The following is a 21899-nucleotide window of genomic DNA, read 5'->3' as shown; positions in this document are numbered from 1 at the left end:
ACAGGCTGAAAGCTGCTGTTCATTGTTTTTACAGAACATTTATAGTTAATAACAGTCTACAGGTGTTATACCTTCAGTCATTTTTTGACTTACGAGAATTTTAAAGCATATTTCCTTGTATTATTTCTGAACATTATAATATGTATGTTATATATGTAATATGTAAGACAAGTTTGTCCGAGATATAGTTGTCGTTCATGAATCTTTTCTGCAAAGATATTTAAAAAGCGATTTAACATGTTGATACATACGTCATGTGTGGTGCACTTTGAATAGAATTTTCTTTAACTAGAGGGTTAATAAAGAAAAAGTTACTTGAATCGAGAATCGGTCAAACGTTCTGAAAAAATCTAATTTGATTTGGGGGTTTTTTGTGCATGTGAATCACCCAGCCCTACTTTTACCTTTGCAAACTGAATCCAAATTAAACTGTTTGGTTATTTAGTAACATTAAACAACTGAAATTGCACTATAACATGCATTCTAAAGTCAACTGCGCTGACTAATGTAAACTAAAAGGTACAAAAATATTATTCAACGATATTGTGGTCATCGGTGAAGAAACTGTGCTCTGCACACAGCGGAAACTGATATTTGTCCTAGAAAACAGTGTTAGCATGACTGCCCTGGTTATGTTGGCTCACGTGCTTGAAATGTTTTTCATCTGTATGTTTGACTGCAGTGTTCAGGGTGGTTTGAAATACTAATTTGGTTCATTCATTAAAATATACCTTCATGTTCATTTTTGTAGCCTAAATTTTTCTAGCAAACGGCATTGTTGGAAATAACCATGCTGACATTAAATGTGTTTGCCAGTGCTTTCTGAATGAGCACACATTGCAAAATTGCTGTGTTAAGCTGATATTTGTGTTTGATTGTGAGCAGGCAAATGTGGTTTAACAGAAAAAGCGGTGAATGCTGTTTTCTGGAAATTAGTCTTTGTTTTGGTGGCTGATGTATGTTTTGGTATGAAAAGGTATGGAATATTTTTCTGATAAAATGCTTACGAGTAGAGTTACTGTCTCAGTAATGGGGAAAACTGTAAACCAAGAGCCGTATCAGTTTTGGTTAACGATTCACTTACAGATATTAGTTGTTTTTTTTTTTAAACCACAGTGAATTAGAAAAAGTGCACATACGGTATTGTGACTGTTTCTTCAATAATTCCGGCGCCAGCGCTTTAAGGATCAAAAGGCACACTCAATAACTGAAATACTACATTAACATTTCAGACTTCTTATTGTCTTTCAATCAGAACTTCATAAAGCTACATTTCTTGCTTCATAAAGTACTACCAGTGCTACAGTTAAAATCAGTTTAATTAGTATTCTGAGAAATGCAATGACATTTCAATCAGCTGAGAATAAAACACTATAATTTTTAGATAATTTCTGGTATCAATATAAGGCAATACACAACATGTTTCACAAAGACTATGAATAAATGTTATTTTAACCCTTTGCAACAATCACAAATTTACATTACATGGACTCATTGGGGTTGTGGTCGCTTGTTTTATGTCACTATATTTACACAAATGTTCATTTTTGAGTTATTGCCGTCATTTTGAAAGTCACTTCATAATCATTTATCTAGTTTTAAAGCTCTACAGTAGAACAAAGTCCATCTGTTTACAGTAGGTAGGAAGTGATTACTAAACACTTGTTTTCTACAGTTTTCATGTGCTATGTTCGGTGTTTTATGCCGTTTAAAGATGAATAAACATGTAATGTTCTGTGTAGGTATTACATTTGTTGGTGCACATTAAATAAAAGATTGTTCCTAAAATCAGCAAAGTTAGTTATGTTCTACCTGCAGAGCAAGCATTTAAATGTGTGCTTCATTAAAGCAACAACAATAACAAGTTAAATATGTGCTGCTCATTTGTGTCCAGTTACTTAATCAGGGTGTTTGATTACCCATTGACTATCTTACTACTGATCGCCCCTGGTAGGGTGTAGAAGATAAGAACCAGGAACAAGGTCACAATCAGCAGCACCAGTCCGGCAATGATGTATTTCTTGTAGTTCCCCCAGATCAGGTGAAAGAAGCACTTGAAAGGATTCATAAACCAGGAGAAGGAAGTGTCTGGACGACTAGAGAAAAGTTAACGTTTGATATTAGAAATAATTCACATACAGTATATAGTACATACAGTGGAACTACCTTAAACACATATCACGTACTGTAATTCAGTTCAGTCTTATGTTTTTCAAATGATATCGGCCTATATGTTTTTAATTTAATTGACAGCTCTAGTAATAATATGAATAAAAACATCTGAAAATAGGTGTGAGTGTATTAGTCTCGTTACTTTGGTTTCTCTAGAGGCTCTGGCTCCTTGCGTGCACGCCCCACTGGATTTTTCTCTGCCTCTTCAGCTGTTACCAGATGAAACTCTGCTTCTACCTTCCCCTACAGAAAGAAAACAGTTTAAATGCTACTTTTATTAGGTCAGGTTTATGTAAATACAATCTTGAACAATACCATACCTACTATTGCTTTGTATTGAACAAATGAAAATGGATAACAATTACATTTTTAATAAATGAGTCAAAGGTTAAGTTTTGATTGTCAATGTTTGCAAACATGGTGCTATCGAGTGATTAATTCACAATTTTTCTTTCCGTGAAATAATTAAATTCACACACTGTGAGTTCTCCAGCTTTAATGAAGGGCCACCAGCCTTTGGAGCGTTTCTGCTGGAAGATAGAGATGTTCTCCATGGTTTCTGTCAGCATTTCCATCTTACAAACTTTAGCTGATTTCGCTCCACGTGGAAATCCATGCAGGTCCAACTCCACTGAGCCTACGGACACATAAACATGACCTTCATGAAGTATTAACATCAAATATTTTGAGCCAAGTTTCTTAGGAATAATTTTATTTTTCTGCTACTGAGGGACTGTGAGCTCTATACAGCACGAGTATATATAGCACAAACCCCATCAGGAGTGACAACAGAGCAGATCTAGGGAGGACGTGATACATATAAAACAGGTGTAAATGTAAGCATGTTAAGCAAAAGAGATTCTTACCCAGGAAGTCATCAGAAGAAAGCCTCTCAAAGAAAAATCTCACCCTCATGTCGTTCCAAACCTGTAAGTCCTTTGTTCATCTTCGGAACACAAATTAAAATATTTTTGATGAAATCCGAAAACAAAGAGGGTCAGGAAGCTCTCGAATTTCATCAAAAATATCTTAATTTGGGTTCCAAAGATGAACAAAGGTCTTATGAGTTTGGAACAACATGAAGGTAATTAATGAAAGATTTTTTTATTTTTGGGTGAACTATCCCTTTAATATTTTTGTGGAAACCACAACTTTTTTCAGGATTCTTTGATCAATTCAATGCATTCTTGCTGAACAAAAAAAAATAAAAAAATAAAAATTCTTACTGACCCCAAACTTTTGAACAGTAGTACATATTGGGAGACTTTTTCCTAAATAATTACATAATTAAAATTATTATAGATAATTAAAGATTGTCTATGTTTACTGTGATCCACTTACCCTTTGACGTAAATGTCACTTGACTGCTGTCCTGTTATGAAGTTGGTGTCCTCCAGTATTACATCTTCAGTGTTCCAGATAATGATCCTCAGCTCATACCTTTATAAAAAACATAACATAAGATGGCGCAAACAAGTGTTACATTTCCAGAACATCCTAGTAAGATGGTTTTGTGAATCTTCACCTTACCCTTTGGGTTTGCGAGGGGAAATGTCCACAGGAGGGCCAGGATGAGGCATATCCATTGGAAAAATGTCCACCCACATCTGGAGATGACCCTGAGAAACATGTAAATGCACACTTATTAAAATTACATTCACTTCACCACCCATACTGTACATGTATATATAGTGCATTAAGGTTACATTAACCTCTAAACAACACACATTACCTGGTCTATTCCTGGTTTGTCCTTGAGGTAGAGTGCGCGAGTTTCAATATGCTCTGGCACAAGTTTACAACCCCCATTAGGCATCTCAGGCCACCTTTGCAGCACCTTTAGGGCCAGGTGCTCGTATGACTCCACCATCTGATCTGTGAAACAGCAGCAAACGCTTGTGGTACATTGCTCCTCTAATTATTAATCAACAATGTCATGGTGTACACCAAAACAATGACCTACCTTCATCAGCAAATACAGTTTTCCCCGTAAAAACTTTGCTGCCAATGGTAATACGTCCTGGAGAAAAGTGAGGGTTGTCCAGTCTGTTTTCTTTGCAAAGCTTAATCAACAGTTCTGTTGGCTTGATGCAGTCCCTCCATGCATTATAACCCTCACTAGGTCACATAACATCATCAGTTGATGCATCAAAGGTGGGCATGAAACTAACTTGAGAAGATGAAAATGTTATGATATGCAGTAAATACTCACATGGCATATTCAGTAGGCAGGCCGCAGGTAGCTCGATGCCTGCTGTAAAAACGGTTCTCCAAATCAATCTGTGTTTCTCCAATCAAATCATCACCGCCAACAGTGTCATAGTCATAGATGAGAATAGTTAGCAGGGATTCCTTGGGAAAAGTGGCTTGAAATTCAAAGGATCTGAACAGCAGAGGAAGATGAAGAAAGAATGAACCTCAAAAAAAAAAACATGGAGTTAGAAGAATTTCAAAGTGATTTTCTCAATCATTGTGCGTGTTCACCTTCCAAACACTGGGTTGAGCTGCTTTGGGATGTAATTGTCTCTATCTTTGATATCAGTTTTCCCAAGTTTCAGGACTATGTAAGGGTCTGCTTTGCCATCTGGGTCCGCAGGGTGCAGGCTGAAGGCCTAAAATGCACAAGAGAGCGACTTGACTGTATCGTGTGGTGGTGAGCCCAGTTGAGCACGGCGAAAGATTACTGATGAATAAGAAAGCTCAAAAGAATAGCATTTGTTTGAAATAAGAAACATGTAAAAATCTCAAGTGTCACTTTTGATCATTTTAATGTGTTCTTGCTTTACCAGCTGAGTTAAGTAACAATGATCAAAAATGAACCAATAAGTGCTTTAATTAGCATTGATATTCCAGAATCAAAAATACGAAAGGCACTTACTGCAACTATGTACACACGGATAAGGACGTCCACTGCGGTGTTTGGAGGAATACCCTGGTTTATTTTAAACTGCCCAGAATCCAAATACCCATCCTCCTCCTCATCATCCGTTTCAGGCAGCTTGTACAGACAAAACCTGCCCTGATGGCACAATCAGTGATGGGAATCCTGTGACCTGGGTCTTAAAAAGCTTCCATGTATGTAATGGCACTTCATGTGAAACCACTTTACCTTAAATTTCCCAACAAATCTGTCATCAGCAGAACCTTCTTCCTCATTGGCCAGAAAGCCTCTCAAAGTCCCACACCTGCATAACAAGGACTGCAGGGATCTTCTGTTCAGTTTTGTCCAGAGAGAGGATGCTTTCTCGCTTTTGTATCACCACCACTTTCTCAGCCGGCAGGTAGTTAAAGGGGAACACAAAGCGCCAGTTGAAGTTACCCTCTCCAGTCAGAGAATTGTAATGGACATCAGTTTCCTGTCTGTCATCTTCAAGCCCCTTTAACCACCTGAAAAAAAAGCACGAAATTCATCAGAATTTACTGTTAACTCTGATGTTCTCTGTAAAGAATATTAAACAGCATTCTTTTTTTTTTTTAGAAAACTTCTCCTTTTGCAATATCTGTACCACAGTTCAAAAGTTTGGGGTCGGTAAGATATTTTAATGTTTTTGAAAGAATCTCTTATGTTCACCAAGACTGCATTTATTTGGCCAAAAATAGACTAAACAGTAATATTGTGAAACATTGTTACAATTTAAAATAACTGTTTTCTAACTAACTGTTTAATGGTACTTCAAAACCACTTTACCTTAAACTTCCCAACAAATCTTTCATCAGCAGAACCTTCTTCCTCATTGGCCTTTCCTCGATAGAGTTCGAAGGTTTTAACCCAGTCGTCAAAAGGCCCAAACTCAGCCTCCAGCTCTTTGTCATACACCTAGAGTGATTGACAAGTGAGACTGCACATCCATTTAATGGATAAATCCTCAATTAATGTATAGAAAATATTTGCAGGTAAACTAAGCATTGTAATGACACATTTTACCTGTAGTGTTGAAAGCCTGGGCTGTTCTATCACGCTCTTGTAATTCACTTCCTTTTTCTTGTCCTTAATGTTTGAAGCTAAAGATACCACACACACAAAAAAACAGCATATCAAAATAACTTGCACACAGTCTAAATGACTTTAAAGGTAAACTGCCTTTAAGAGATTTATTTGATTAAAGAATCACATAAATATGCTTTTATCACTTCCACCAGCAGTTTTCAGTGTCTTACACAGCCAACACAAAACAACCAGCTGACAACTTCCCAACATACTGCCATTAACAAGAAACCACATTTTAGTTTTTTGACATGCTGCTAACCCTCACCAGACACAACACAGTTAATGCATTTATACACTGCAAATTAGTAAACTGTTATATCATAAATGCTCAAATATCTGGGGCCAGTAAGATTTGTTTTTGAAAGAAATTATCACTTGTATTTAGCAAGGAAATATTAAATTGACAGTAGAGACATTTATAATGTTAAATGCTCTTCTCTCTCTTTTGTACAGAGCCAGCACATGACATGCAAAAAATAAATAAAATACAAAATAATAATTACGGGGATTCATCAATAAGCCCTGGGAACATATTCTTTATTCGAGGTCACAATTTAATTAGAATCAGGAAACAAATGCTTCATTTATTTGATAAATATATTTCTCTATACTTTTGATAAACATACTTTGATAAATGTTTCTTAAGCACCAAGTCAGCATATTAAAATCTTTTCAAAGGATTATGTGACACTGAAGGAGCAATGGCTGCTGAAAATTCAGCTTTGCCTCCATAAAAATAATTACATTTGAAATTACATTAAAAGTAACCAATGTTGTAAATTATAATAATATTTCACATTATCACAGTTTAACTGTATTGCTGATCAAATGAATGCAGCTTTGGCGAGCATAAGAAACTTCTTTCAAAAACATCAACAAATCTTACAGACCCTAAACTTTTGAAAAGTAGTGTATGTGCACAAAACTCAGAAATAGAGGTGCAGATCTGGGATTGCAAAATGTTGTATGATCTCTTGTGTAAGCACCATTTACTTTTTTTAAAATGAATATATAGACAATTTAATTCCATTCAAATGCACAGGGTTTGCATAGTGAAAAAAACATTCTGCAATCCCGTTGACCGCAAGAAAAAGGGCCAGTCTCCCAGTCATTCTTACCCAGACTGATCAATCCTTCGGAAATAATGTTCTCCAGAGGAGTTACTAAAATACATCATAACGTGATCATGTTTGAGTAAAGCTGGAGCATGGTTTGTCTACATGATCTAGAGGACAAGACTGATTCTGGAATAAACTCCGATATCACTTACTGTTTTCAAAGAGCAGTGGAAATGGATTGTTTTCTTTTTGCTTTGCCTAAGAAAGAAGTTGTGGTACAAAACAACTAGTTAGAAAAAAACAAGACAAATAAGACCAACTCCTGCTAACAAACTAGTTTGGAAGCTTACCACTTGGATCTTCTCCATTGATGCATAGTATTTCGTCCACCAATCAATGACATTATCAGCAGACTCATCAGCTGTGGTGCGTTTCTTCCTTTTCGTAGACCTTCGTTTGCTCTTCTTCGAAACCTGGCATTGATGAAGAGTTTTATAGTCATAGTAGATTGGTAATGTGTGCATGTGTTTATATGCTTCTGTTTGCACATATGTGCTTTCAGGAATCAGAGACATAGATTAAATCTGGGGGGTGAGTATTATATTTGGTAATACTGGTGTTAATATGATGTTTTCTCAAATTTTTTAGTTTATCCAATCCAAAAAACAAACCTTCTTGTCCTGGAAGTCTGGCTCAGTTTTAGGGCCAGGGGTGATTATTTCCTCCTGCTCTATTTCAATGGCGATCTCCTCATTGGGTGGTGGCACAACACTCTGCTGCAGAGACAGCTGAGCCACTACAGGCCAAAAACAAACCATACTTTTAATTAAATTTTAACAATCATTTTTATTAATTGCTCAGTAGGTTTAGGGATTTCTTAAAAAACGGATAGATGTGTTTGAGCAGGGCAGATGCAAGATTAAGCATCCCTGCCCAAAACCATCTGGGGTTTTATATAATTAAGGGCTGGGCCCGTAATATTTTCCTAAGACATTATTATTTCATGCTCAGTATTGGGAAGGTTACTTTGAAAATGTAATCGGTTACAGATTACAAGTTACCCTATCTAAAATGTAATTAGTAGTGCAACGATTTCAATTACTTTATTAAAGTAATGTAACTGATTACATTTGATACATTTGACAAGAAATAGTTTAATAACTATGGTACTGTTTTTGAAATCAAATCTTTGCATGTTTATGACAGGAAACACTGGCATCTAACAATGGCTTGGAAAAAACTGTTAATCTTAAAAAATAAAGCATATACATAAACCCAAAATAGTTATTAAATAAGCATGTGTCCTGTTCGGTGTCCTAAACTCCTAAAACATTTGTGTCTCATATTTTAAGAGCAGTCACTGCAATTTATGAAAGAAATCAATCAAATCTGTATGTGGGTGTGTGTGAAAAAAGTCGGATGTAGCCTCCTTTGTAATCATTAACATAAGTAACTGTAATTTATTTACACATTTTTCTCAGAAACTGTAACTGTAACTGATTACAATTACATTTATTTTGTAATTAAATTACATAATTTAGTTACATGTAACTAGTTACTCCCCAGCACTGCTCATGCTAGAGGAATAGGTTAGATTTTTCGTTGAAAAAATGTGACAGTGTAGTACATTTTGTTACTGGGACTGTAACTGCGACGTGTGGTACCTGCTATATTTCTGGGTTCTGGTTGGGGCTGTTGGATGGGCGAGGGGATGTGTTTGAATAAGGCCAGGTTGTTGATCATATGACTTCCCACAAGTGTGCTCCGCCCAAAGGCCCTCCAGTCCACCACAGTGATAGTGAGAGGAGGGAGGAGGTGTTCGTCTTCAGGCAGCTCCTACAGACAGATAACAGCGGCCACAGACATGCTGAGATCAGCTGAACGCAAAGCGAATCACACGAAACAGAGAGTATATACACATCATATACTCTGTTATTGCAGCAGTTGACTCACCACATCAAAGGCATCCACAAGTATTGTGAAGTTCGGGTTTTTCTTGTAACTCTGTATCACTGAAGAGTTGACACCTCCTCCTGCACACTTGATAAAAACTTGGGGCCGATCGACAGATAAAAGCTGAACCTTCTTCAGTTCTCTGAGGCCCCAGAACAAAACCTGCAGTGCACAGAAACACAAACTCAACAATACTTGTATTCATAGTACACACAAAACCATAACAGTGTACACTGAAAAAAGCTACATTTAGTTAAAAAGAGTCAGAGTCAAAATGGTATATCCATATTAAAATTCTGTAATAGACATAACACTTTATTACACATTACACATTTTTGAGCACAAATGTAGTAACACCTAATAATAGTGAGACCTGGTATACAGTGTAGACCACAAGACTGTTTCCTACTACTACCATGCAGTTTTGTCTATATGTGTAAACACTGATCAGATAATGAATGGCATCTGAGAGATAGAGGAATTCACAACACTTTTGTGAAAAGATCTTTAATTAGATTTATAGTGGTTTGACACCAAATGAAAAAGCTCTGAGTAACAAAGGTTTCAGAACAAGATGTCACAAGTTGACGCATGAAATATTAAATATATCTAGCAGAAAGCAAATTCAAAAGCAAAAATGTGGTGCATTTATAGGAATTGCCCTGAATAAGTTTATAGAATGCAATGATGTAACTGAACCTGAATTATTCAAATCTGTATTGTATGTATGTACACTGCTGTTCAAAAGTTTGGGATCAGTAAGATCTTTAATGTTTTTTAATGGAGTCTCTCATGCACATTAAGGCTGTATTTCTTTGATCAAAAATACAGAACAAACAGTAATATTGTGAAATATTACTGCAATTTGTAATACTGGTTTTCTATTTTATTATACTCCAAAATATCATTTATTTCTGTGATGCAATGCTGAATATTCATCAGCCATTACTCCAGTCTTCAGTGTCACTTGATCCTTCAGAAATCATTCTAATATGCTGATTTATTATCAGTGTTGAAACTGTTGTGCTGCTTAATATTTTTACGTGTGATACTTTTTTCTTTGATGAATAAAAAGTTGAAAAGCATTCATTCAAAATCTTTTCTAACAAGTCTTTACTATCACGTTTTATCCATTTTAACACATCCTTGCTGAATAAAAGTATTATTAATTAGTAATTTCTTTAAAAAAAAAAAAAACTTTTGAATAGTAGCATATATTGTAACACAAAATTTTGAATAAATGTTGTTCTTTTTAACATTCATTTATCAAAGAATCCCAAAAACAGTATCACAGGTCCCCAAAAATATTAAGCAGCACAACTGTTTCCAACATTGATTATAAATCAGCATATTAGAATGATTTCTGAAGAATCATGTGACACTGAAGACTGGGGTAATGGTTGATGAAAATTTGGCTTTGCTTCACATTAATAAATTATATCTTAAAAGTGTATTAAAACAGAAAACTTTTGAAACAGAAAGTTTTTTCTGTATTCTTGATCAAATAAATGCAGCCTTGATAAGCATAAGAAACTTCTTTAAAAAGCATTCTAAATCTTACTGATCCCAAACTTTTGAACGGCACTGTATGTGGGTCAAAGACGAAAAAGGGTTTAAGCATAGAAACAATAAGTGTAATACTGCTTTAAATTGTTGTTGTTTTCCCCCCCAAAAATTAAAAAAATTCTGTTTATTTAATTGCAATTTTGTTTTGGTTTTTCTGAGCAAAAAATAAATATCATACATTTTTCCCTGATTTACAGAAGAGACCCACTAAAATGTCATTCAGTGTAACAATCTTTTCAGGCATATTTACAACAAAAATCTATTTATGACATATTAAAAGACTAATTACTTTCACCCCAAATACTAATTAGTTGTAATTTTACATTTTAAAAATTTGCCACTATCCTAGGTTTTGCCCATTTGTCAGTAAGAATTTTTTACTCATTTCAAACACAACCAAATTTAATATGCTCCCTTATTGTTTTATATATTTTAATATGTACACATCAGAATAAGCATGTTGTTTGAATTTTTACATAGATATTGTGTTACACTGAACGATAATGGAACATTATTTCAACCAAATTTGGACATTTTATTCTCCAAAAACATATTTCAAACCTTAAAAGTAGACAATTTACTTATATTAATGTGCTTTCTATGGACATAAAATCACTTTTGTAAATTTCTTTTGATGCGGACATCTTAATGTCTTTGACCCATGTATATATGTTTAAAAGAAAATCCTTATACAGTGTTAATATAAAAAATACAATAAATATATTATCATTTTGTCTATGTGGGTGCTTAGAAATTGTTCATGAACTTATGAAATCAATGGTTCATAAATGATTTTCAAGAATAATGATGGCCCTGGGATTCAAATGACTAACGATGTCATTCAGTGTAACAATCTTGTCAGGCATATTTACAACAAAAATCAATTTATGACATATTAAAAGACTAATTACTTTCACCCCAAATACTAATTAGTTGTAATTTTACATTTTAAAAATTTGCCACTATCCTAGGTTTTGCCCATTTGTCAGTAAGAATTTTTTACTCATTTCAAACACAACCAAATTTAATATGCTCCCTTATTGTTTTATATATTTTAATATGTACACATCAGAATAAGCATGTTGTTTGAATTTTTACATAGATATTGTGTTACACTGAACGATAATGGAACATTATTTCAACCAAATTTGGACATTTTATTCTCCAAAAACATATTTCAAACCTTAAAAGTAGACAATTTACTTATATTAATGTGCTTTCTATGGACATAAAATCACTTTTGTAAATTTCTTTTGATGCGGACATCTTAATGTCTTTGACCCATGTATATATGTTTAAAAGAAAATCCTTATACAGTGTTAATATAAAAAATACAATAAATATATTATCATTTTGTCTATGTGGGTGCTTAGAAATTGTTCATGAACTTATGAAATCAATGGTTCATAAATGATTTTCAAGAATAATGATGGCCCTGGGATTCAAATGACTAACGACCATGAATCTAAAAGAAAACAAATAAAGTCTTTACTGTCAATGTATGAAATGAAATGGCTGCAAACACACAAAATCTGTCTCACGCTATGCAATGATTTTTACAACTGTCAGCTAAACTAGAGAGCAATGCAATGTACCTTCATAAGAATGGTAATGAGTGGTTATCCATTTTTTATATTTAACATATAGACCATAAGTCACAGATTGTTCACCTCAATTCTGTACTTGCAGAGCACAGGTCGAATGTATGAGGGTACTGGAATAACCCCTCCATCCGGCTCATCTAAATCAGGAAGTGTGTGTTCTCCTGATTTGGAGATCTACAGGATCATGGGACAAGACAATTATACTATAAATGTTATTATTATTTATAGCAGTAGAAGCAGACGTAATAGTAATATTAATAAATAGCAGATTCAACCACATCTGTACTGTAAATGCACATTACTGTCATGTGTTGTGTTTGTAAGACTGGACCTGAATGAGTTCAAATGCTCCCAGTATGTCTCCTCCTGACAGACTGCCACAGAACAGAGGGCTGTACTGCAGCTGAGGAGGGGAGTATCGCTCATCTGACAGTCTGACTACAGGAACAGCCACTGTCGACCCCAGGTACTCTATACCCTGGAGAAAGCAAACCATCGCTTCAGCTCAAAAATATTTAAGACAGATACTGCAAAGATGAAGAGAAACAATACAGCAGCTTTTTTTCAGCTGCATATAATGGTTAATTAAACTACAGGACAATCCACACTATAGGACAAGACCTACATTTGTAGTCTGCATACTGTATAAGGGAATATATTTTCCTCACCACTGCATCATCATCATACACTTCAATCACAACAAGCGGTGGCTCCTGGACTATTTCATAAAGCCCTCCACACAGACACACATTATTTATCAGGATCAGCTGATTCCATGTAGGAGTCAGTGTTTGCTTGATGATCTAAAAAAAAAATGTACAATATGAACAAATATCAATTACCTTTTCACATAATAAGATCATTTGCTTTGTGGTAATTATATCCTTTTGTGGCTAATTATCCAAAACCATGTATGTATATGTAAAATAGGTGCTCTTACTTCTCTATACATTTTCTAAAATGTATTTTGACGACCGATTCACTAATTAAACTTCCTGTACTTCAAAACCTTGCACTTTTTCATTGAACCATAATAATACCATTATATATATATAGACATATCGCTACAGTATTTGCACTTCTGGATCTGTACGTGTTAAAAGTTAAGTCTAATTTAAACAACTATAGTGAAAGAATATTCTAATACAGAATACACTAGTGCAGTTAGCAGCATCATCTATTGGATTTTTGTCTAGAATATCATCACAGAAACTCATGCTTACACCAGTGCTTTGGCTACTGGACAGAAAAGACACCCAGGCAAAGGGGTCTGAGAGGCCAGTGTTATCTGCTGCAATGAGACCACGAGCCTGGTACATATGAGCCCTCAGCTGGAACAAGTGCTGCTCTGCAAACCAACAACAAACAGGGTCAACATGCAAATCAGTGTCTTACAGATAAAAAGAATGGATACTGAAAAAACAACAACAACACAGAGCACTGAGCAGTCTTGCCTGTGTAAAGTAAATAATCAGGAGGAGGGCCAGTCCTGCCCTCAGATGAGATGCCTTCCAGTTCAAAGCCTGATGGGAGATTGTCCAACATGTGGGATGAATCTCTGCTAGTTCCCAGCCATAAATACACATCAAGTTTAGCCTGGACTGTCCACCCTGGTCCACGCTTCCCTGGAGGCTGAAAGACACATTTCCTTTTAAAAGTTACAGGAGAAGTGGCAACAAAAGGTATTTAGCATTTGTCAATTTTCTATTTGATTACAGAGTTCAGACCTTGAGGAACAGGGTCTTGATCTTCCCACAGTCTCGGCCTCTCTGCTCTGGGCTTTGTGAGAAGAGCAGATGACGAGCAGGGATTCTGGCACACGCCAGACGCTTGTTATTACTGACCAGACACACAAACACATCTGGTAAAGTGTGTTGAGGCTGAGAAAGGCATGAGATGAAAATAAATATTAGTAATGATGGAGACTTACATTATACGTATAAGAGTTCAAGGATGTGCATATAACAATGACACAAAATAAAAACCTCTTCCACGAGGAATCTCAGTTTCTTTTTAATTTTCTGGACTTCCAGCATCATCTCTTTTACAGTCAAAGATCTCCTCTTGGGCTCAAGGAGTCCTCCTGCTACTTCTGTCATACTCTCCTGAAGAGCAGCAAAGAAAACCAAAGACTAATATACAAGCACCACAAGTTTAAATAGTTTAAATACACTTCACAGAATTTATGTTCTCGTGATCCTATACACCTCTTTAAATTGAACCTACAAATTAATTTCTTTACAAATTTTATATTTTGGTTGTGAAAAGAATGAGCTGAACTACACTGTGGAGGAAAAGCAGCAATGAGCAATAATTCACAGTCATACAAGAACAGTAAAAGACAGAGGGCTAGTCTTAAGTTTTACAGATAGAGGTCTTTAATAATGAGAGCATGCACAGAAGAGACCCACCAGCTCCTGTTTGCACAGAGTGAGCCTCTTTTTGTCCAGTAAGGTCAAGTTGCTTCCCTTCACCTTCTTTTCAGCAAAAGCAATAAACTCGCTGCAGTAAAAATACCATTACATCCAGCAGAAACATAATTAGGACACAGTTTTAGAATTTCATTAAAGAGAGCACATTAAAGGGATAGGTCACCCACAAATTAAAATTATATCATGTTCTCATGTTTTTACATAACTGTATCTTTCTTCTGTGGAACACAAAAGAAGAAAGTCCCAATTGTTTTTGTCCATACAATGAAAGTCAATGGGGTCCAAAACAACATTGGATCCTAAAGACTTTCACTGTATGGACTAAAATAAATAAATAAATAAATGGACCATGGATAAAAACAATTGAAACAAAATAAGGGTGAGTAAATTATGACAGAATTTTCATTTTTGGGCGAACAGACATTTTATACAGTTCATGAATAATACATTTTCTTTCATCTTGTGAAATAAAACACCTGGTTTTGCTATAAAAACACTGTAACTTTCAGAATGCAGAACCGTGACACAAAAGTGAAAACTAACCCAACAGTGACACCTATTGGGTGTTCAGAAAATTGTTTCACCCTGTCACATTGTAAGGTATTTGAACATTAAACTTTACTAACATTTAAAAAAAAATGGATGTTATGACCCTATTAATGGTAAAGAGCTTTTGTTCTGGTATCACTGAATATCTCCATTAACTCCCTATGGTCATTAGACTTACCTGGCATCTCTTCTAAATTCCCGAAGAACATGATGCATGAGAGTCCCGGCTTCTGTAGACAACATTTTATCCAATTCTGCCACCTTAGTGACTCCCTCCTCCTGATAAACATTAAATGAAAAGAATCACATGAACTACTAGCTGATTACATGGTAATGTAATAAAACACTACGGGGTTGAGGGTTCACATCACATACAAACATCAGGGCAATCGTGTCCAGCATGTTGGCGTGATGGAGTCGGTACGCTCGATCCTCCCAGCTGCTATAAATATACCCACAAGGCTTCTGCGTTCCAATGGGCAAGTGCATGTAATGCCTGCACAAACAAGATTATGGGTCCAGTCATGACTAAGGTATTTTCCATTATTTAATGAAGGTATAAACTTGTGTTGTAAGCACCTCTGTGCATCTCCAAAAAGAGGTCTTTCTGGTGTAGTAGTAGATTTGCACGGCATTGTTGCTGCAGTGTCCAATAGAGGAGTGGTCACTGACACATCTTCAAGCTTTTTCTTTGAAGGAGGTGGTGCAGTACCATCAATTAAGTTCCCAAAGTTACCTGAATAAACAAGCACACATTTAAAGGCGTCATATTATTTGTATAATCATATTATTGTTAGTATATCAATTTCATAATATTGACATTATCCGTTCAAAGACATTTAGTATGTTACAGTAAAACGTTTAAGCAATTTTAACTAAAAAAATTATCTGTGCCCCCCAAATTATGTTCAACCTTGTTACCACAGTATTTTTCTATTACAAAGAACTGAACATTTCTAACAGTTGTGACACTCAAAAAGAGCTTGACAAATTGAGTGTTGAATGTATTAATTTAGCTCAACTGTTCAGCCCTGTTACCAAATATATTTTATGGAAAAAATGGCCAAGAACAATTAAAAAATATATATTTTCTTTTATTTATGAGAGATTAAACCAATACTTGGTCTCAAACTAAAGTCTCTACTGAGTGACAGCTTAGTTGGATAAATATGCCTCTCATTTATTGATCCATTCTATGTTTTTTAAATTTAGTTAAAAAAGATCTAGAATTAATGCTGTATATTTAGACATGTACAACACTTGGAAACAGGGTTGAAAAAATGACAAACTTCACAAAAATAAGATGAAAATAAAAGATTTAATAATTAGTTTATCCTCATAAAGGCTGACTATGAACATTAATAATTAAATCATTAACTCCATGACCAGAAAAAAATGTAAACTTATGCGTTTCAGACCCTATTTTGATCCTATTTGTGGTCAGTGCCATGTTGCTGAATGTAAAAACTGTAATGTTTACCAATGGTGAACTCAAGGCTGACAGGTCTATCACCGATTCTTCTGTCAATCATGGAGGCCTCAAACACACAGCCAAAGAGCAGGAAAGTTTCCATGTCTTCATCATTTATCTAAATTAAAGTTAAACAATGACTTGGGTGGCTTTACAATATAATGGAAATGTTAGTGTAATGGAAAGAAAAAAAGTGTAAAAAGATGGACAGATTAAAGAGTAGAGTAAAAAGAAGAAGGACTGCTGCAAAACCTTCACCTTCTGTGGGGGCTCCACTGGCATCACCTCAGGCCCTACAGTCTTGGACTTCTCTTCCTCTCCTCCGGCTCCAGTCCCAGTTTTGGGATCTTTCGCCCCTGCTTTTCCTCCCTTGGTATCTTTCAGACTGATTTTTGAGAGCAGGGATTTAGAGTCAGGAGCACCTCCAGACAGGATCTCCACACTCAGCTCTATGTAAACCCTGCCTCTGTAGGACACCCCGTCTCCAACACCCTCGTTCAGCTCCTGGCTGTCGTCCACCAGTGTGGAATTACGAAGTGAACCATAGAGGTTGATCCATGCCGGTCCGAATGTGGGCAGGAAACCTTGAGAAGAGCAACGAAATATTAAATTATAGTATGCTAAATAACTACCGCCATTTTGTTTTTCTAACAGAATCATTTTCAGACATTTCTATGGTGTCCAAATACTTTTTGTGGCCACTATAATTGAAAAGCTTTTTTTTTTTTAACAATGTAATGAAATGGCGAACCATTGTCTCCATCATTGTCATTTGAGATGGTGTGTAGATCAATGTAATGAGTCCCAATGGCCACATCATTCATGCTTCCCTCATCCAGAACCCGAATCTTCAGTCTTTGACACAGTGGAGGAAACATCTCTTTAAACACCACCTGCTCGTTCCACACTGGGTCTGCTGTGCTCTTCTGAGTAGATGTCCTGCCCTTTCAAGCAGAAAATAAAGAAAGCAAGTATCACATATACTGTATACATTGCTATACAACCACAGTCACTAACCAGTATACCAGAATACTGACCATAACACTAAAATAACATGCTACAAACAAACAAACTGCCAAAAAGCACCGACCGTTCATGCAAGTCGCACAGTGGGGAACCGTCAGGGCCCTCTAGGCCGTCAGAGAGGGCCTAACTTATTGCAAAAACAATATTTACTATTTTTAAATAAATGTTTTAAAATATAGTATTTTAAATAAAAAAATAGTTATTACAAATTTTATTTAAGCAATTCACAACTAGACAAACATAATCTAAATAAAATAAATATAATTTGTCTGAGAAAAACAACAACAACAACTTCTCCAGATCTGCCTATTCAGTGAATGGATTTATGAACACCGGCCATTTTCTCCATATTTGAATGTTTCCGCCTAGCGTCTGCGGCTCTGTGATTGGAGGTCCAGCTGTAGGGCCAAGCAATAGTAAATCAATTGGAGAGTAATTTCGAATGACAGAACAATTGACCAATCATATCTTTTCTCTAAATGGGCGGGCCTTGTTATTACTAACGTTATGACAAGTTCCGCCCGCTGTGGGATCTCAATCGGAAAAAACATATACGCTGATAAAACTAGCTAGCTATTATTCACGTCACGATGGAAGCCGCAAATAACGTAAGTAAGGACATTTACTGGGACACTGTGCCAATGATATTTATTATAAACACTGCTTGTTTGTCTTGAAATGTCTGTCGCTAATTTGCTGAGCGCTGTCATGGTGTATTGTCTTAAACACATTACATTTGTTGGTTTTGTGTGGTAGGAGGGATTGATGTCTGTATATTTTGTGTGATGATGCATTTGTAATGAGGATTTGCATTTGACTTCAATTTAGCTGTTTTATTTTGGTAATATCAGTCACTCTCGCTGTACTGATTTGTTGTTTAGTGTTGTATGACAGTTTAACTTTTTAAACTTGATATGACATCTTAAAAACACGGCACTGTACTGTACGACAATGTGAGACGTAAGCATCATTTATATGTTATATTCTTCCTGTTTATTTTTATTTTTTTTATCTTAACATGCCCTGCTCACAATAAACTTGTATGGCTGGAGGTACGTAATGCAACGAGTCCTCATTTTGTAACTTAGTTTGTTGTAACAACATTAAAAAACGACAAAGTTTGTAACTACATACAGTTTGTAATGACATGAGGGCAGTGTAGGTATTTTTTAAAGGAAAACTATTAAAATAGTTTTATTTATTTATTATCTTTTGTCATTGAAATATTACTTGAAATTGAAATAGTTGGTAATGTTATAATAATTTGGTAATGTTATAATAAAATTAAATATAATTATTAGGTGAAAAACTTAAACTTAAAAAAACGAAAATTAGAAATGCTGGATCAGTTAAAAAAAAACTGAAGGATTATATTACTAAAACTGATACAACTGCATAGACATATTTAAAATAAAACTAATAACAATTACAAAAACATAACAAAACTGCTAAAATCTAAATTAAAATGAAAATACAAAAATAAATACTATATTAGTATATAAATACAGAGTTCCGGCATGAAACTCTAGATGGCGCAGTCCGATAGGTCTAGCTCAATCTGACCTGGCGACATCAGTCACATGACAGCTGATTGGTTCTCTCTTGTATCGGTAGCCAATGAGCTTACTGCTCAATATTCAAATTAGGGCTGGGCGATATAACAAAAAAAATTATCACGATATAATATTTCATATCGTTCGGTATCGATAATTATTGAAAATGTTCTATAACCTTTCTTAAACAGAGAGCGGTAGAAAAAAGGTTTAAATGTAACCATTTTTTTAATTTTAAATTTTCCCAATTTATTAAGACAAACAACAACTTATTTTAGTCTTAACAAACAAAATAACAAATAAAACAAAATAACAAAATAAAATTGAAACAAATATCTCCTTTCTTATATTTTATATGCAGATTAAATAAGTGTTAAGGAAACATTTGGCCTGTCTCCTGAGGCCACAGGAGGGCGCAATGAGCAAAATAATGCACCTCATTAAATGGTTTATTCAATGCAATGAAAATAACGGCTGTCTATAAAAAAGTACATGACATCTAAACTAATATTTATAAATCAAATATGATTTTGTAAATTGCATAAACAATAATGAACAAAACAGCATCATGAATTTATGCAGCTTAATACAAATAGCCAAAACGCCGATCACACGATTGCATTTAAAAACATATGAGACGCAGTGGAATGGAATGTTTTCTAAAAGTTTAACCTCTTTTAACTTTACATGGCTTTCTAGTCAACTCTTGTGCAAGACGCGAGTGCAACAGTCATAGTTGTGCGTCTCAAGAATGCGCCGAATATGCGTTCTGTGTGAATGGCTTGGTTTCAGTTTTAATCTAAACAATATCTTCTCCGCATTGAGCTTCTATAGTTCTCTAATATTTTGAATGGAAAATGCAGCAGCGGCGCATCTTGTGGTTTCAACTGGATATAGACTAACAAAAACATTAAAATGCAACAAAATCATCCTCACCTCATCTCGTGCGCCGCTAATAAGGCTCCCTGACGCACACCTAAAATTCAAATACACAGTTTTTTCATTCGAATGCAAATTTTTATTTTAAATTCGACTAATATTCCTTTTTTTGATTCACAGTCTCCTCATCGCAGACAGGCATGGCACTCATTTCAGCGTGTGCTTGTGTGTTCTGTTGGCGCTCTGCTTGTCACTCATAACACGCGCCTTTAAATGAAAAAAGCGTGAAACTATCGTGCGATATATCGAACATTTTTATTGATGATGGTGTAGCGTCGATAAGTATCGATACCGTTTTATCGTCCAGGCCTAATTCAAATACCTGGCTTTTGTTTGCTGTAGCAGTTTGCAGCGCACTTCAGAAACCCTCCACCTTCCCCAGCTCCACCTGTATAGATCTGCTACGGGATGATTCATGTATGCTACATTGGGGTTATACATATGTGTTATATGTGCAGCAGCAGCATTTCTTACATGCTTACAGCAGCATGTTGTGGATGTATTGGCAGTAGCAAGTCTCGGTACTTGCTCTGCCGCAGCAGCAGCAGCGTAGCAGATCTATTCCGCCAAGACCAAATACATTAACATTGTCATGTACATTACCATGCCAATCCCTCCGAGAGTTGTCATGACAGAACTAATACTGAAATAACATTAATTGAGGCTAAGTAATAATGACAGAATGTTTTCATTTTTGGTTAACTATCCCTTTAAGTGGGTTTGTTTTGTAATAAGCACTGAATTGTGAGCTTACAACTTGACCGAAGAATGACACCTCTACATAAGGATCTATGAGGGCTGTCGTGTCTCCAACAAAGGCTTTGGTCACATTGGCCATAATACTGGAGTTTATTCTGGGAAGACCTTCTGCACGGTACACGATCACGTAAAACCGAGCCCACGGCCGTTCAGGGTTTAAGCCCTCGGGAAGCAGGAGGTGTCTGGAGGAGGACAAATGTTTTCAATATCATTTTCATGAGACACAAAGGAGATGTAGTGGCAGTTTATCAGAAAGGAAAGTCACTGAATTAATCTTTATTGTCTGAATACTAAAGCAACAAAACGTATACTAAATTATAAATGGTTTCTTAGATATCTGCCACCATGGCTGTCCAGAATAACAATCTTAAAATAGTAGATGAGATTTGTATTTTTTTTATTGCATTCAATCTTTAATATGCCATAAAACAAACTGAGATCTTACTTTTCTATCTGTTCTTCGGAATCACTGTACTTCTGGGACGGTGCTGCAACATCTCCCTTTCCTGACACGCTGATATCACACTTCAGGTGACCTTTCACCCCTGTGCGGATGTCAGCGGGGTCTGTGAGTGTGGCCCACTTATTGATGAACTGATGGCCTGGCACAGCAAGACAATATTTAGTGCCGTTTTACAAGTAGAATAACCAATAATCCAAATCTCAGACCAGATTCTGAACTTTCATCTCTCTAGTTAAAGAAAAGATGTGACCAAATGCAAACCAAGTGTTTACCAGGCTGGGAGTAAACTGTCCCAACATCAATCTTGAAGGTTCCCACACAGTAGCTCTTCATGATCTTTGAGTGCATGACCTTTGAGAGAAGTGC

At 35.7% G+C, this 21899-nt stretch overlaps 1 pseudogene; it reads right to left on the bottom strand.

The window, feature by feature from the left end:
* Positions 1 to 1307: 1307 nt before the first annotated feature.
* LOC107688756 (fer-1-like protein 6) lies at positions 1308 to 21881 on the bottom strand (annotated as a pseudogene).
* Between the last annotated feature and the right edge of the window lie 18 nt (positions 21882 to 21899).

Source organism: Sinocyclocheilus anshuiensis, unplaced genomic scaffold (genome assembly GCF_001515605.1).
Source record: "Sinocyclocheilus anshuiensis isolate Anshui unplaced genomic scaffold, SAMN03320099.WGS_v1.1 scaffold9, whole genome shotgun sequence".
NCBI classification, from domain to species: domain Eukaryota; kingdom Metazoa; phylum Chordata; class Actinopteri; order Cypriniformes; family Cyprinidae; genus Sinocyclocheilus; species Sinocyclocheilus anshuiensis.
This window is presented reverse-complemented; position numbering and strand designations above follow the sequence as displayed.